A 17,135-nucleotide genomic window follows, 5' to 3' on the forward strand; every position below is an offset into this window, starting at 1 on the left:
AAATGAACACCCAAGTGGAGAAACTAAGGACCCACATGCAGATCTAGATCTCACTAGGCCCTCGTAGGTATGTTGATCCACAAGCTTCATATGATGCAAGGGAAAGAGAGGTTTGTAGGCTAGGAGTCCTAGATTGTTGTCGAGGTGGAAGGGTTTGCCATTTTTGTTGTTGAAAGGATGCTCTAGAGGAGGTCCCATGAATTCAATGACCCCGCCTAACAGAAAACCTGAAGAAAATGAATGAAATGAAGAAAAACCCTACCTCATAGTCAGACATTGTGCACATGCAGAATCAGAAGGTATTGGCTGATTTCAAATGAAGGCACCATGATTCAACCCTGTACCTTTGGCGCCATTCCGAAATAAAAATAACAATAATATTTGACCAACCATAATAATAGTATTAGAATCAAATTGTAAATTTAGTGGAGCCGTGAAATTTTTTAAAGGAATTTCTATAGCTATTCTAAATTGTATGAATTATAATTACTCGAATAATTGATATTTTGAAATACAATATAGCTATGAAAAAAATAAGATTTCATCATTGCAATATATGATTGAGTGTTGCAACCATTATAAATTATTATTACATGAACAAAGCAACTTAAATTACTTTACAATATGGAATTAATTTATTTCAGGTAAGGAGACATGGAAAACCCTCCCTAGTTACACTAATTCGACAAAGAAGCCCAGAGTTGTAAGAGTTTGAAAGGTGTGTTTTGAGGAGACAATTAGAACCATATTAGATTGAAATGGTTTCTTGCATGGGTTCAGGGGTAAATATACTCTATAAGCTATATAAGTTAATGATTTCAATCTTTACTTATATAAAGTGTTTATGATATATGATTAATTGTTTTTTTTTTGGAAATTGGAAGAGAAAGATAAGAAAGCAGAGACACTGAGGTTTTGTTGTAAATAAATTAAAAGGACTAAATTTTAGGTGGAGCTAGGGAGTTTGCCTAAAAAATAATTGATTGGGTACTTTAGAAATCAATACTTGACATATCCAAGCTAGTCCATTAGATAAATTCGCCTTAGACAAAGTTGCAAATGCTAAGGTGAAAATCTCCCCTATTTAATGTGGGTTTTAAACCTTTCATTTGAAAATGCTAAAAAAAAGGTCAAGATCTTGAAAAGAGGTCCTTGATTTTACCAAAACTCAATATCAATACTCAATCAATGGTGTGATTATTTCTATTTGGGTTTGGCCTTGAAATTTGAGATCTATCTTTGGGTCTAGCTATCAATTTGTCATTTCATTTATATATTGAGAAGGTTTTAAGGGATATAGGGGGTAAGACAGTTAGTTTCCAATACCCCTCCCTTGAAACCCTATAAAGAGATTATGTGCCCCATTTTGTTGTTGTAATATTTCAACCACAAGCTATTCTTATGAGGATGCCCCTAAAGCACAAAATTATGTGTTAAGTCAAAGGAGGGTTATAGATTGTAGGTGCAACTAGAGGTCTCGACAAAGGTGAAGGGGAATGGAGTTTACCTCCTATTGCAACACCTCCTATTCCACCATTTGAGGTGGTAAAGGGCACTGATTTTAAGGGTCATAGGTGAAATCTCACAAAGATATTAAAAATGAGAAGGTAGGAGTGATTTAGCATAGGATTGATTCTTCAATAGTTGATGTTTTTGGTGAGATTTCCCAATAAATTAAAAAAATTGAAGCGCTACCACCTACAAATTAAGTAGAGTATGAGAAAACGTTTCCTAATATTCAAAAAGTCTCTCCATATTTTTTCCATGAAATCCATGGAATGTATGTTCATGTTTCGATAACTCATGTTAAGATATCACCTTTGGTTTAAGGCACATATACTTCTTCAACTAGTGATGTAGAGTCCAACCAAGGAGTAGGAAAGGTTGTTCATTTACAAGGTTGGTGTCAATCAAGTATTCTCCTTCTCTACCCAACTCTAATATGAGGAGTGTGTCTAATGGACTTATTATTGTAAACAATTGCAAATATTGGATTATCTTCAAGTTCAAGGGCTTGAATTGGTTACCTCAACCAACAAATATTTAAAGGAACTATGTGTCTTTCAATTAGACCCTTATGGTCAAGGAGTTGCAAAAGAGGAAGTCCTTATGGACATTTTTAAAGGGTTGGCCTAGGCTCACTTATGTACTAACTTATTTGTCAAATGAAAAATGTAACTTCGGTTACTATTACAATAAACTAAATTACTCTTTTCTCACTTGTTTATTCTTATGTATTATTGATCCCAAAAAATTAGATCATGTGATAAGTAACCTCTACTTGAGGGGTTTGTAGCAATTGTTCAATATTGTAAAAGTTCACAATGTTTATATTTGACTAACTTTCTCATGAACAAGGCCTTTCAAGGTATTATAAACATATACCTAGAGCAATCATTGCCAATATTATGTGTCCATATTTATTGACATCCATGTAGGAATGTTATTGTTAATAAAAAAAGTAGGTCGCACTGAGTAAGTTGATTTGAGCTTTCTAAATGGATTGACACCATGAGCTACTAATGAAAGCCTAAGATTATAGAGAAACCAATGACTGCTAAAACACAAGTGAAGTGATGGGATGACACCAAATTCATTCAAGGAATTTAGCTAAGTGTTTTACTCCACTTAGAGTTTCAAGTCGGTAGTTTAAGAATATTACATGGTCCTAATGAGCACATCATATAGAGAGGAAGACATAACCGATTTGTACAAGAATTGGATCCTTGTGTTCTATGGATTTATGAATACAAAACCATCTTCAATGAGGTGGAGATCATCTCCAAAAACTTGATCCATTCATAGGTAAGTTCAAGAATCATTTCCTTGGTTAATGTTTCAAATTATTTATGTCCTCCTATGTCAAAATTGGCAACTAGGGTCAAACTCCATGTGGGTCATCTTATTAATGGAAGTTGATATTTTCCCTGGATCCCTCTCATCGAGAGGTGTAGGATTGATCTAAATATCATCCAACTCCGATAAGTATTCATGGAGATATGAATTTATTTGTGTTATGGGACAATTCATCAAGGTCAACCAGCAACCAAATAAAGCCCACTTGTGCTCAACGTTTTAGTATAAATAGAGGTGGCCTTCAAGTAATTTCAACACACATGGGATCTCTTCCTCTCTACTTGTCTTTGGGATTTAGTAGGAGGAGAGATCCTAAGGGATAACGCTGCCCTAAACCAGAGGACAGAAGCCAGAACTGCCGGGAACTACCAGGAAAAGTTGGAAAAGCTAGAACTACCAGGAACTACCAGGAAATGTCGGAACTGTTGGGAAAAGAAGAATCTTTTTGAACTGCTGGGAAAATCCTGAACTGCCAGAACTGCCAGGAAAAGCTAGAACTGTCGAGAAAAGTTGGAACTATCGGAACTGTCAAGAACTGCTGGGAAAAGTCGGAATAGCCAGAACTGCCGGGAAAACCAAGAAAAGCCGGAACTGTCGGGAATTGTCTGAACTACCGGGAAAAGCCAGAACTACCGAAACTTTGAGGAATATCCAAAATTGTCAGAACTATCAGGAACTGTTGGAACTGCCCGGAATAGCCAAAATTGCCGGAACTGTCGAAATTGCCAGAACTGTCAGAACTGTCGGAATTATTGGGAATAGTCAGAACTGTCGGGAACAGCTGGAACTACTGGAATAGCTGGGAAAGCTAATGCAGAGGGCAAAAGCCGAAACTGCCGAGAACTTCTAGAACTGTCAGGAAAAACTACAACTACAGGAACTGTCGTAATAGCTAGAATAACCGGAATTGTCAAAACTGCCAGAACTACTGGGAACAGCCAAAATTGCTGAAGCTGCCGAAATAGCCTTGGCATCTATCTCCAAAGGAGAGCAACATGCAAGGTACAACTAACTAACATTGGGACAGTTATATGGTACTTAGCAGTAAATACACCAATCATGCAATGTTACAACTAGCATGCAATGGACAACTAACATGCAACAACAAGCATGCAAAGGACAGCAAGCAAGTTAGGGACAAAAAGAAAGCAAGATGCTGCCAACACATAGTTAATGCAGTACAGTGATGGGTACAATCATGATTAATGAAGCACGATGAAATGCAACATAGTGATGATGGGTGCAGCACGGTGAGGTACAACATGATGACGAAATGCAGCACAATGATAGGTGATGGAGTCACCTTGGAGAATTAGTTGAAGCAGCATGTCTTCAACTGATCTCATGTATCATCTTCTTAGATATGATCTATGCTCTTATCTAGATAAGTCAAAGTGTTGACTTCTGTTGTAAATGTATTATCTCTCCCTCTCTCTCTCTCTCTCTGCTGAACTATTGAAGAACATATAAGAAGAATTGATCCAGGGTTTTCCCACATTGGGGTTTGTCCCTAGCTAGTGCTACATCTTGTGTCCTCTTGCCTTGGCTTGTCTTCTGTGATTTATGTTTATGTTCTATCTGCAATTTACTTTAATGCTGATGTGATTGCTAATCTGGAAAAGATATTGAGCTAACTGTGAAAATTGAAATAAATTTCTCTAAGCATAGAACATACCTAAAATTAACATGGTATCAGAGCTGAGGTGAAGACAATGCCCAAGCAAGAGTAAAAGAGCAATCACCGAAGAAAGTTGGGAAAGGACAAAAGGATCAGTGGATTCCTCATCCCTCTTCAAATTCACCGAGGGTGAAGTTGAAGTAGAGAATATTATCAGAATAGCACAACAGAAGTTTCTAATGGCCTACCTAAAGATTACTTCATTGGGAAGTCCGGATCTAAGGGTGGAAGGAAAGGCAAATGCCTTGGTTGCAATAAGTTTGGTCATTATGTGAAGGAGTATCTGAATGGCAGAGACACATCTTTTGATGAAGATAACAATCATTCGAAGGACATCTTCAATGATCAAAGGAATGACAAGTAATGCAGGTCATCAAGGAAATGGCCGACTCTTCAAAGAAAGCAAGGAACCCCATGTATGAATAATCAAATGTTGTTTTTGATAAGATAAAGAAGCATTATCTTGTATTGGCCCTCTCCTTTAGATTCTTTGGGAATATGGCTTATTGATTATAGTGCTTCAAGGCACTTCATTGGATAGAAGGGTGCACTCTCTAATTTGGTAGAGATGCAAACAATCGTGGGATTATACTTGGAGCCGATGCCACCTAACCCGGAAAGGGTGTAGGGAATGTTACCCCTCAATTGAATGAGGGTAACTCAATTAATTTACATAATCTCTTTTATGTACCTGATCGTAAGAAGAACCTGGTGTCCATTTTAGTAATGTAAGTCAAAGGTTATGACGTGGAATTCATTGATGGAAAGGTATGTGTTTGAAAATAGAATTTTCAAAGATGTTTTTGAGTTTAGGGTTGTATCAAGTTGCAGGAAGTCCATTGGGGACCATGTCCATTGACACATAGCACCGGAGGTCTGTGAGTCATATGGTGACAGGGATGCCTAAATTTAAAAAGAGCATGAAAGTACATTTCTGAGATGTATCGAAGGAAAATATTACAAGGGGACCATTCCCCTCATGTAGCAGGTCCACAGGTTTGGAACAACCCGTGGGGTTTGAGATTGATGATCAAGAATCTCACGTATGCAGGTGGAAGAAAGACCTCTATGGCTTGAAGCAAAACTCCCTAGGCATAGTATGAGAGGATTGATAGATGTCAGATGAAACTAAGATTCACTAAGAGTGAAGTTGATCAAAACCATCGTTTTAACGTTGTGAATGATAGACCTATCATACCAGCACCTCATGAGGATGACCTATTTCTAACAGGTGCAGACCCTCTCATTTGCATAAGAGGGAGTTGGATTCCAGATGTGGAAAGATAAACTGCAAGCTTGTGACTACCTCGAGGATCTTAACTTTTAGAAGTTATATGGTAGTGATGTCGGACCAGATTTGGGAAATGCCTCTAAGTTTCATAAACTCATTCGCATTAATGTTCTTGGTGAACTTCCGTCTAGATATATGTCTTACAGTTAGCATGGTGAGCTCATATCTGGTTGAGCCTCACTGGATTGGTGCCAAGAATCTTCTGAGATATCTTCGGGGCACAATATCTCATGGATTGAGATACACTACCGGAAATATGAAACTGCATGATTATTCAAATGTTGATTGGGCAGGCAGTGTGGAGGATCACTAGAGAACTTCTCAGTGCTAATTATCTTTGGATTCTGCTTTGATATCATGGATGAGCAGGAAGCAAAAGTTGGTTGCTATAAGCACTGCCGACACTGAATAAATAGCTATGAGTATGATCTCGTGTGAAGTTGCATGGTTGCAAAAGCTCTTAAGTGAGTTGTTTGTACACATGATGAATACCACTATGATTCTCTGTGACAACCAGAGGGGGGATTTGATTATTGAGAAATCATGTATTCAATGATTGCTCCAGTAGATAGACATCAGATACTACCTTATCTGGGATATGGTAAGTCGATGATCGAGGAGGCTCCATCGCATTGAGACTGATGTATAGGTCACAGACATGTTGTCAAAGCCCTGAGGAAAGGTCAAATTGTTACTTTCCTGAACGACTTGGAGTCATTGAGAGACCTTCTTATAAGGGTCCTGCATGTTGCATGCATTGAGCTCTAGGAGATCTAGGGGGCTTGGAGTACTTACTGGAGCAACATACGACCACAGGGCGACTCACCCTCCCCTCGTGGTGCGTTATGTACAAGATGATAGGTTCAACCTTCCCCTGTGATATCCCGTGGCGACTGCGGAACAAGATGATTAGTTCTCTTGTGGGCTGGGATGATTAGTTCTCTCGTGGCAGCTGTGGAATAGGATGATTAGTTCTCATATGGGTTGGGATGATTAGTTCTCCCATGGAAACTGTGGAATAGGATGATTAGTTCTCCTGTGGGCCGAGATGATTAGTTCTCCTATGGCAACTATAGAACATGATGATTAGTTCTCCTATGGGTTGGGATGATTAGTTCTCCTATGTCAACTGTGGAACAAGATGATTAGTTCTCCTATGGGCTGGGATGATTAGTTCTCCCATGGAAACTGTGGAATAGGATGATTAGTTCTCATGTGGGCCGGGATGATTAGTTCTCTCATGGAAACTGTGAAACAGGATGATTAGTTCTCCTGTGGGTCGGGATGATTAGTTCTCCCATGGCAACTGTGGGGTAGGATGATTCGTTCTCCTATGGATAGGATGATTAGTTCTCCTTTCGAGGCATCCTAGCCATGCAGTCTGGGACTCATGGGAAGTACCTCTCATCTGATCAATGAGTAGGGAAATGGGGTTACGGACCATAATAGTAATATCGATGGATGCATCGATGTATCTATCGTACTCCCTATGCTAGGATGACCTCCATTAATCTGGGATCAAGGAAACTCATCTGGGATCAGTATGGGTGGTTTGAGACACTCTCTTGTGATATTGATATGGGATCAATAAAACTGACTTCCGGCCAGTAACAGTGATGTGACATAGTCTCTTCAGATGAAACTGACTTCAGGTCAGTAGAGAATGGTATGAGACATTCTCGATCAATTCTTCTTCTTCATGGTTCAGAAAAGCATAACAGAGAAAAGAAGATCTTAGTAGAGCAGAGCAGTGCAGGGCACTAATGGCAGAGATAGTACAGTTGGACATATGGATCAGTGGATGGAGTTCTCCCTAGTTGAAAGGGAGTGTTAAAATTGGAAACTAGGGCCAAACTCCATGTATGTCATCTTATTAATGGAAGCTTATACTTTTCTTGGATCCTTCTCATCGAGAGGTGTAGGATTGATCTAAAGATCATCCTATTTCGATAAGTATTCATGGAGATATGAATTTATTTGCATTATGGGACAATTCGTTAAGGTTGGCTAGCAACCAAATAAACCCCACTTGTGCTCAACATTTTAGTATAAATAGAGGTGGCCTTCAAGTCATTTCAACACACATGGGATCTCTTCCTCTCTACTTATCTTTGGGTTTTAGTAGGAGGAGAGATCCTAATGGATAACGCTGCCCTAATCCAGAGGGCAGAAGACGGAACTATTGGGAAAAGCTGGAACTGCTAGGAAAAGCCAAAAAAACCGGAACTGCCGTGAACTGCCAGAACTGTCGAGAAAAGCTGAAACTGCTGGAACTGCCGGAATTGCCGGGAAAAGCCGAAACTGCTGGAACTACCAGGAATTGCCGAGAAAAGCTGAAATTGACGGAACTACTGGGAAAAGTCGGAACTACCGGGAAAAGCCAAAACTGTCGAGAAAAGCTAGAACTCCTGGGAACTGTCAGAATTGCTGGGAAAATCCGGAACTACCGGAACTGCCAGGAATAGCCGGAATTGTCATAACTGTCGGGAACTATCAGAACTGCCTAGAATAGCGAGAATTGCCTGAATTTTTAGAATTGCGGGAATTGTCAGAACTGCTGGGAATAGTTGGAACTGCCGGGAACAGCTGGAACTATTGGAATAGCCAAGAAAGCTGACACAGAGGGTAGAAGTCGGAACTTTCGGAACTACCGGGAAAAGCCGCAATTTCTAGAACTGCTGGAACTGCCAAGAATAGCCAGAATAGCCAGAATTGCTAGAACTTCCAGGAACAGCCGAAATTGTCGAAGTTGCCAGAACAGCCTGTGCATCTGTCTCCAAAGGAGAGCCACATGCAAGGGACAACTAACTAACATTGAGACAGTTGTATGGTACTTAGCAACAAATACACTAGGCATGCAATGTTAAAGTTATCATGCAAGGGACAGCTAGCACGTAATAGCAAGCATGCAAAGAACAACAAACATGTTAGGGACAACAAGCAAGCTAGGGACAATAATCAAGCAAGATGTAGCCAGCACATAGGTTAGTAAGGTAACATGGTGCAACAATGGCACATAATGCAATATAGTGATGGGTACAGTCATGATTAATGAAGCATGATGAGATGCAACATAGTGATGATGGGTGCAGGATGGTACACCACAGTGAGGTGCAGCATGATGACGAAATGCAACACAACGATAGGTGAAGGAGTCACCTTGGAGAATTAGTTGAAGTAGTATGTCTTCAATTTATCTCATGTATCATCTTCTTAGAGATGATCTATGCTCTTATCTAGATAAGTCAAATTTTTGACTTCCTTTGTAAATGTACTATTTCTCTCTCTCTCTTTGCTGAACTATTGAAGAACATATAAGAAGAATTGATCAAGGGTTTCCCCATATTGGGGTTTGTCCCTGGATAGTGCCACATCTTGTGTCCTCTTGTCTTGGCTTGTCTTCTGTGATTTATGTTTATGTTCTATCTACAATTTACTTTAATGTTGATGTGATTGCTAATCTAGAAAAGATATTGAGCTAACTGTGAAAATTGAAATAAATTGCTCTAAGCATAGAACATACCTAAAATTAACATCCTACCTATCAGATTGTTAAGTATGTTATTTAACACATTCCATAACATGTCCTTTGGGTTGGATCTAGAATGTATCTTTCAATCAATGTGTTTTTCCAAAATATTTAGAATTTGAACCATATTCACTACTATCCTAGGATTTGTAATGACTTTATTTCCCCACTCTATAACTTATCTTTGAGAAGGAGTGCCCCAAGTTCTCCCCCACAATTATGGTTTACTTGGAGTTGATTGGTAATAGATATATAACTAAGAATGGAAGATACATACATGCCTATGGAGCTACTAAGCCTCACTATTCCATTCCAAATCATGCTTTGGATAGGCTCTTTCTAAACAAATAACCTACCAAACTACTCTATATGGCCTCAAATTACCATGAAGGTTAGGGTAAATAGATAATGCCCTCATTATCCTATTTTTTAGCTGCACACAACTTTCGTGATTTTGTTCACATCGTAATTCTTGTTAGAGAGAAAAAATATTATTATCTAGACGTGGAACCATCCACAATGCATGACCTATTCTTGTATCTATTTAGGTTTTTTTAATGTTAATGATGTTTCTTACATGAATTTGTTGAAATGTTGACATTGCTATAAACAAATTGAATCAATACAAAATGATTTAGTGTCTCCTGCATATGCAACAAAGGAGGATGCCATTGCAATAGTTTTGGGGCTTGAGAGGAGGGGTCGTGTACATGGGGTTGTCTTTGGAGTCACTCCAACTGAATTGTTTGGAAAAGAGTGTGCTTACAAGAAGCAATTGCATAATACAAAAGAGAAATTGAGAGAAAAAAAACAAGGAACTTGGAATATTGAAAGAAAATATTGAAAAATTAATGGAATTGAAAGTTTCCATGGAGGTGGGAAAAGAAAATGGTCGAGTTGATCCAAAACCAATCGAAAATGTAAGAATTACACGTGTAAACTATTTATTTTTTTATGTATGCCATATTTGGAGATTGGGATTTTAAAAGCACAATGCCAATATGAACATTATTACATTGTTGTATGATGTGTAATTAATCAAACATTGTTTTTGTAGCTTAACCCTTCATCTTCTGATTTCATGGTATTCATGAAAACTATTTATTTTTTAGCAGAGTTCCCTGAGCCCTAGTTAAGCTTCACCAAAAAAAACTCCATTGAATTTAGGACAACATATTCCTTACCAAATTGGTGACTCAATAACATAGGTAAGTTCTATGCTTGTTTATTTTCTTATTTAATATTATCTTCTTATTCTATGGAATCTCACAAGAATTTGTTTATTGGCAAGGTCAACCGCAATTACTACCTTCAAATACAGAGTTGAAGGGAAAAAATGTTTACTTGCATATTTTAATGGTCAAGTTAAGGTTGCAAAGGGTTACATAAAAAAATTGAACCAATTTTTGTCATGCCCAATGGAGAATAATTAAGAGAAGGATATTATTTTGTGTGCTCATAATCAATTTTGGTTGATCTTGATTATGAAAACAAGTTGAAGTGTAGAAGTAATCTATGCGATAATTTAGCATATGAACTTAACAATTTATATGTTGGAAAAGCAATGGAATTCAATTGATCAGTGATTGAGAGCAACAACTTGGGAAATTACTATCCCAACCATTGATTATGATATTAACAACTCTTCTTCAAGAGGAACGAGGGATGACAAGTTCTAAAGTTGAGTTTTAGTATTCTTATTAATTATGGATTGAGTTCATTTGTAACTTTGATTGAATTGATGGAGTTCATTTCAAAATGTAAAATTGAATCTGTATGCAACATTGAGACTTTGAAAATAATTGCAAGTGTTGAAACCTTACTTTATTCCAATGAAATTAGATGCATTTGTGGACATTAGAAGACCATATTGTTTCCCTTTGAAAGAAAATGCATGGAGGATAATTGGCGGAAATGTGATTGTCCATAAAATTTAGATCAGAATTGGGGACCTTGTGGCTCTTTTCCTTGGACCCTAGTAGTGCTTGCAGGTTGTATTTGTAGGAGTTAGTAGACAAAAACCTAATATGACTAATAAGAGTAGTGTTGGAGCACTTATGGTCTTCGAGAAAGGCTTAGGGGTTCTAAGAGTTAAGGTGTTTAAGGGTTTAGTAGTCATGGGTCAAGGGTAAAGGGTAAAAAGTTAGGGCTTAGTGGGTTTAGGGGTTAGGGGGTGTAGGTCTAGGGAGATTATGGGTTATATGTTAATGACTTCAAGGGTTAAAGGTTAAGCACTAAGGGCTTAGGGGTCAGGGTTAAGTGCTTAAGGGTTATGGGATTTAGGTGTCAACAAGTTAAGGGGTTAGGGGTTTAAGGGCTAGGGGTTAAGGGTTAAGGGTTAGGGTTTAAGAGGATAAAATGTTAAGGCTTAGGGGATTCAGGGATTCTAAGTTAGGGGTTAGGGGTTAGGGGTTAAGGGGTCAGTGACTTAGGGTTTAAGGGATTAAGGGGTTAATGGTTTATGAGTTATGTGTATGGGTTAAGGGATTATGGCTTTGGGTTTAAGGGGATAGGGAATTTAGTTATTATGGGTTGTGAAAAAGGGACCCCTTATCACAATTATTGGGGGTTCACCTATCAATTTCTTTAGGCCCCTAGCACCTATGGGATGAGGTCCTAAGACTCCTTATCATTATCTAATGCTATGATTATAGATATCAGTAAATCATGCTCCAAACTCTCACTTCTACCCATCCAAGCAACCCTTATGTCCCCTTGTCCTGTTCAATACACCAAAAGATTCCCATCCCCAAATTTTCATGAGACTTGAACAATTGGAGGTGGTTATTTAACAACCACCTCTAAAATTCTAATTCTAATTACTTTTTTAGGGGGGTTGTCCAAAAATTCCTACAAAAGTTACATTGTCATAACTTTTAAGGGTGGTTAAGGGATTCTAAGTTAGGGGTTAGGGGTAAAGGGGTTAGTGGCTTAAGGTTTAAGGGATCAAGGGGTTAATGGGTTATGAGTGTGGGGGTTAAGGGATTATGGCTTGGGGGTTAAGGGGATAGGGAATTTAGTGGTTATGGGTTAAGGGCTAATGGGTTGTGATAATAGGGCCCCTAATCCCCTTATCACAACTATTGGGGGTTCCCCTTATGAATTTCTCTTGTTGCCTTCCCTTTATGCCCCTAGCCATTATGCCATGAGATCCTAAGGTCCCCTCTCATTCTCTAATGCTAAGATTATAGATTTTAGTAAACCATTCCCAAACCTCTTACTTCTACCCATCCATGCTACCTTTATGTCCCCTATCCCCATTTAATACACCAAAATATTCCCCTCCCCCAAAATTCATTAGAATTGAACATTTAGAGGTGGTCATTTAACAACCACTTCTAAAGGTTTAATTATAATGACTTTTGGTTGGAGGGGGGGGGTGTTGGTGGGGTTGTCAAAAGCTGCCTCCAAAAGTTACATTTGTGTGGCTTTAAGGGGGGTTGTCAAACAACCCCCTTTAGAATTCACAATAATTAAAATTTTGGAGGTGGTGTTGGACACCCCTGCCCCCTGAAAATAATAATAATAATAATAATAATAAAATCATTAGAATTGAAATTTTAGAGGCAGTCGTTAAATGACTACCTCCAAATGTTCAATTCTCGTGACTTTTTTTTTTAGGGGGGTTTTCAAAAACCGCATCCAAAATATAAATTCTCATGAATTTTAGTGGGGTTTTCAAAAAACCACCATGAAAAATATATTTTGGGGTAATTATTTAACCCGCACTCCCCAAAGGAAAAGTCATGAGAAAACACTTTTAGAGGCGCTTGTTAGAAACCCCCTACCACAAAAAAAAATAATAATAACAAATAAATAAATAAATAAAAATAAAATAAATAAAATAAAATAAAAATAAAAAATAAAAAATAAATAAATCTTTTTTCATGACTTTTGGGGTGATCTGAATTGGAAGTGGAATTCACCAATGGTATTTACCCATGGCATTGTAACTCATGGAGGCTATAAATAATGAGTCTCAATTTGTAAAAGGATAGAGGGATCTACCACGATGTAACTGTAACTATTTTTCTTTATTTCAGTAGACTTTCTTTGGGTGTTTTCTTCTTCTCTCTCCACATTCAAGTTTCTCACATTTTAACCCTAAGATCTAGATCAGTGGTATCAAATCCATTCTTTGTTGGTAGTCATTTTGTCTCATCCTCAACCATGATGAGATCTCAAGTAAAATATATGACAAAGTCGCTTGTCACTTATATGGACAATGGGTTTTAGCATCCACTATTGTGTGAACCTCTCTTTAAGAATACCATGGACGACAACAAACCCTAACTTTATGTGATTACACTACATCACATGCAGTCTCTCAACACATGATATCTACACAGGTCCAAAAACTCCATTCCTCTCTCCCCTCAGTGGTTGCTTCCAAAGCTTGTGGAGAATAAATCTGCAATAGCTATAAGACATCCACCTATTAATTACAAACCTACACATGACAATCCCAGTCATTTCATAGTTAATTTTTTGGCAATGGGGATGCGACCATTGATGTAAAGAATATGAATGGAACTGTAGACCTCTGAATGGAGGCCAACAGTGTGAAGGGGGTCAAGATGATGAAGAAGAAAGGGGATTATTCATTTTAATTCCCAAATGAGGTGTTGAAGCATGTGTTGTTTATGAATTCGATCAAGGATAGGTGCATGGTTTCGTTGGCATGTAAGGCCTGAAGCTGCTAGAAGGTCTTCAATCGAAATTGTTATTCCATCTCATCGATGATCTTAATGAGGCACTTCCATAAGATAACAAGCATAAATCTCAAGGGGAATCCACACTCTCGAATTTCAACCTCGTTCCTCTCCACTAGGGGGCAGAAATTCACTCCTTATTCCTCATCACACATAGAGCCTATACATGGATTTGGGAGCTTAGGCTTAAGAGCATGATTGTCGTGGATGAAAGCCTTGATCTCATATTGCATTCCTTCCTTAATTTCCACGCTCTCTCTCTCACAAATTGTGAAGGCTTAAACACTGATAGCCTGACAATCATCGCAACCCATTGCAGGAACATGCAAAAGTTGGACCTACATGAGAGTGAGGTGGATGATTAAGGCGATTATTGGCCAAACTATTTTTAAAAAATTCATGTTTCTCTACTTTCAGTGAATTTTACTTGTCTAAAAAGTGAGGTGAATTTTGATGCCCTTGAGAGGCTTGTGGCTAGATGTACTTCTCTAAGGAGTTTGAAACTAAATAAAACTCTTTATTTAGAACAATTGAAGCGACTTCTTGTAATATCTCCTTAGTTGATGGAGTTGGGTACATGTTCATTTTTTCAAGAGTTCAATTGGCGAAGATTTATATATTTGGAAGAATATTTTAACAACTGTAAGGAACTTAGAACTTTTTCAGGGATGTGGAAAGTAAAACCTATGTATCTTCCTGCCTTGTATTATGTGTGCTCAAACTTGACATTTTTTTAATTCAAGCTATGCCAATATCTGAAGTATGGAGTGGTTATGGATTGCTTTTAATTGTCATCACCTATTACGGATTTGGGTTCTTGATACTGCTGGAGACAAGGGCTTGGAAATTGTATCATCAAGTTGTAAAAACTTAAGAGAATTATAGGTTTTTCCAATGGATCCATTTGGCCAGGATCGAGTTAGTGTCATAGAAAAAGGAATCCTTGCAATATCTCAAGGATTTCCTAATCATAATTATGTTTCGTATTTTTGTAGGCAAATGAAAAATGCAACAATTATTGCAATGGCTCAAAATTGCCCCAGGTTAACACATTTCTACCTTTGTATCATGAATCCATACTAGTCAAATCATTTGACAAATGAATCTATGGATGAGGCTTTTGGAACAATTCTAAATATTTGTAAGGGTTTACAATGATTAGCAATATCAGGATTGATTATTGATATATCATAGTAAAAAAGTATGTTTCTTGACTAATTACTAAACAAATTTCAATAATTGGACATGAATTTTGAGATGCGGAGTGCATAAGAAAACAATATCTATATTTGAGATTGGGCAAAAAAGAACCAAAACAAATTAATTAATTATAAAAAATAAATAAAGAGATGAGCTCCAATGAACAATTTTATGACACAAACTGAATTCCACTACCACACAAAATGTAAACATAACCGAAAACACAACCACAACTATTAATCCATAGTACCCAGATGGTTCAAACATCTAAGAAAAAAAGACTACACCCATGTTAGAAGTCCCTGAAGATTGCTTGGGGTGAAGAAAATATGTGAAATGCTGGCATGCACAAGAAACCAAATATCAACAATCCTACACAAAGAAAATCCTACCGTTTTTGTAACCCAACCTCTTAACTCTCTTATGGAACTCTTACAAACAAACCATCCCTCATGTTGCTACCATTTTAAACATGATTGTCATTCAAATGATGGGGATGTGGACCAAGAATATTAGAGTTATTTCCAATAGTTTGTGATTCATTGTTGACCAGGAAAAAAAACCTTATAGCCCTCCTTGACATAGACTCAATTCTAATTTAACATGATAAATAATGAAAATATACTTAGTAGGCAGTTGTTGTCCACCCAATGCAAATTATATGTCCATTATAATTCTTACCCATATAAAATGAGGCTTGAAATTTGCATTGGATGGTAGAAACTTCCAAAACGCTTCCATATAAGGCACATCAACCTAACGAAAGAATTTCATAATGAGCATGTTTATGTGTAGAATCCAATATATAACCCACTCATCTGTCCCCATTGTTGACAACATACATAGAGAAAAACTTATCAGCTATATACAATCATTAATATAAGGATCCTCCTAAAATAATGTCCAAGAAAACTCAATTTGATACTTTCATTTAACCATTTGCTAATCAATGGTCATAGATTCATTAAAGCCAAAATGATTGTATAAAAATTCTAAAATGATAATCAATATTTCTCCATTGATAAAAAGCAATAAAAAGAACAATGGACACAAAGTGAGACCACCTTAATAGGATTCTTCTTGTATCCTCTTCCATTCTAAGACATCATCTATTTTTGGTGTTTAGGAACCTTAACTCCCAAAGTGTTTAGAATATATACAATGTTTTTTATGGATTGGTATTTAGCATAACAATAAACCCATTCTCTTAAAGAAAAAAATTATCATATCAATAATAAACTAATAATATGTATGCATGTGCGCTTTTTGATGGGCTAGTAGCAAGGGAAAAATGTCTGGAAAACAAATGGCACAATCAGAAAGAATCATCATCCACTGGGCCTATAAAATATATTTCATGACATCATGATCCCTAATCAAATTCATCATACTGGATTCATGGTCTTTTCTCCTCACAATCTATATCCTCTATTCTCCAACATTGGCCTCCACAATATCTATTATTTTCAATAAGAAACTTAATGAATCCCTTTTTTACTTAGATTTATTTAGACAACCCTTAACTTGAGCAGCAATGGAAAAAAGAGGTCACAGAGAAGACTCTGTTCTAGGTATTGTAGTCAAGAAACAGAGCAATTTAAGAAGTGGCTATATTAAAGTAGCAAACATAGTAAGCAAAATAAAATCATATTCCTATAATAGAGGCATCATCAAATGGTACTATGGAATAGGAAGGCTTAGAAAAGTAACCATTTTGACATCATATTTTCTAATCAGACGTTTTCCTAATGGGTTCTTGGTTTTTCTTCTCATGACCTACATCTAGTGTTCTCCAGACTCCAACATTAGCCTCTGTAACATCCCTTCCTTTCTATAAGAAACCTAATGAAGCCTAGTTGACTTTTAAGT

General features: G+C 37.3%; 1 pseudogene; it reads left to right on the forward strand.

The window, feature by feature from the left end:
* Positions 1-13,931: 13,931 nt before the first annotated feature.
* On the forward strand, positions 13,932-15,260 carry LOC149156503 (protein TRANSPORT INHIBITOR RESPONSE 1 pseudogene; annotated as a pseudogene).
* The last annotated feature ends 1,875 nt before the right edge of the window (positions 15,261-17,135 follow it).

Source organism: Pinus tabuliformis, chromosome 9 (assembly GCF_031772625.1).
Source record: "Pinus tabuliformis cultivar Carrire ecotype Pingquan chromosome 9, CPIR1, whole genome shotgun sequence".
NCBI classification, from domain to species: domain Eukaryota; kingdom Viridiplantae; phylum Streptophyta; class Pinopsida; order Pinales; family Pinaceae; genus Pinus; species Pinus tabuliformis.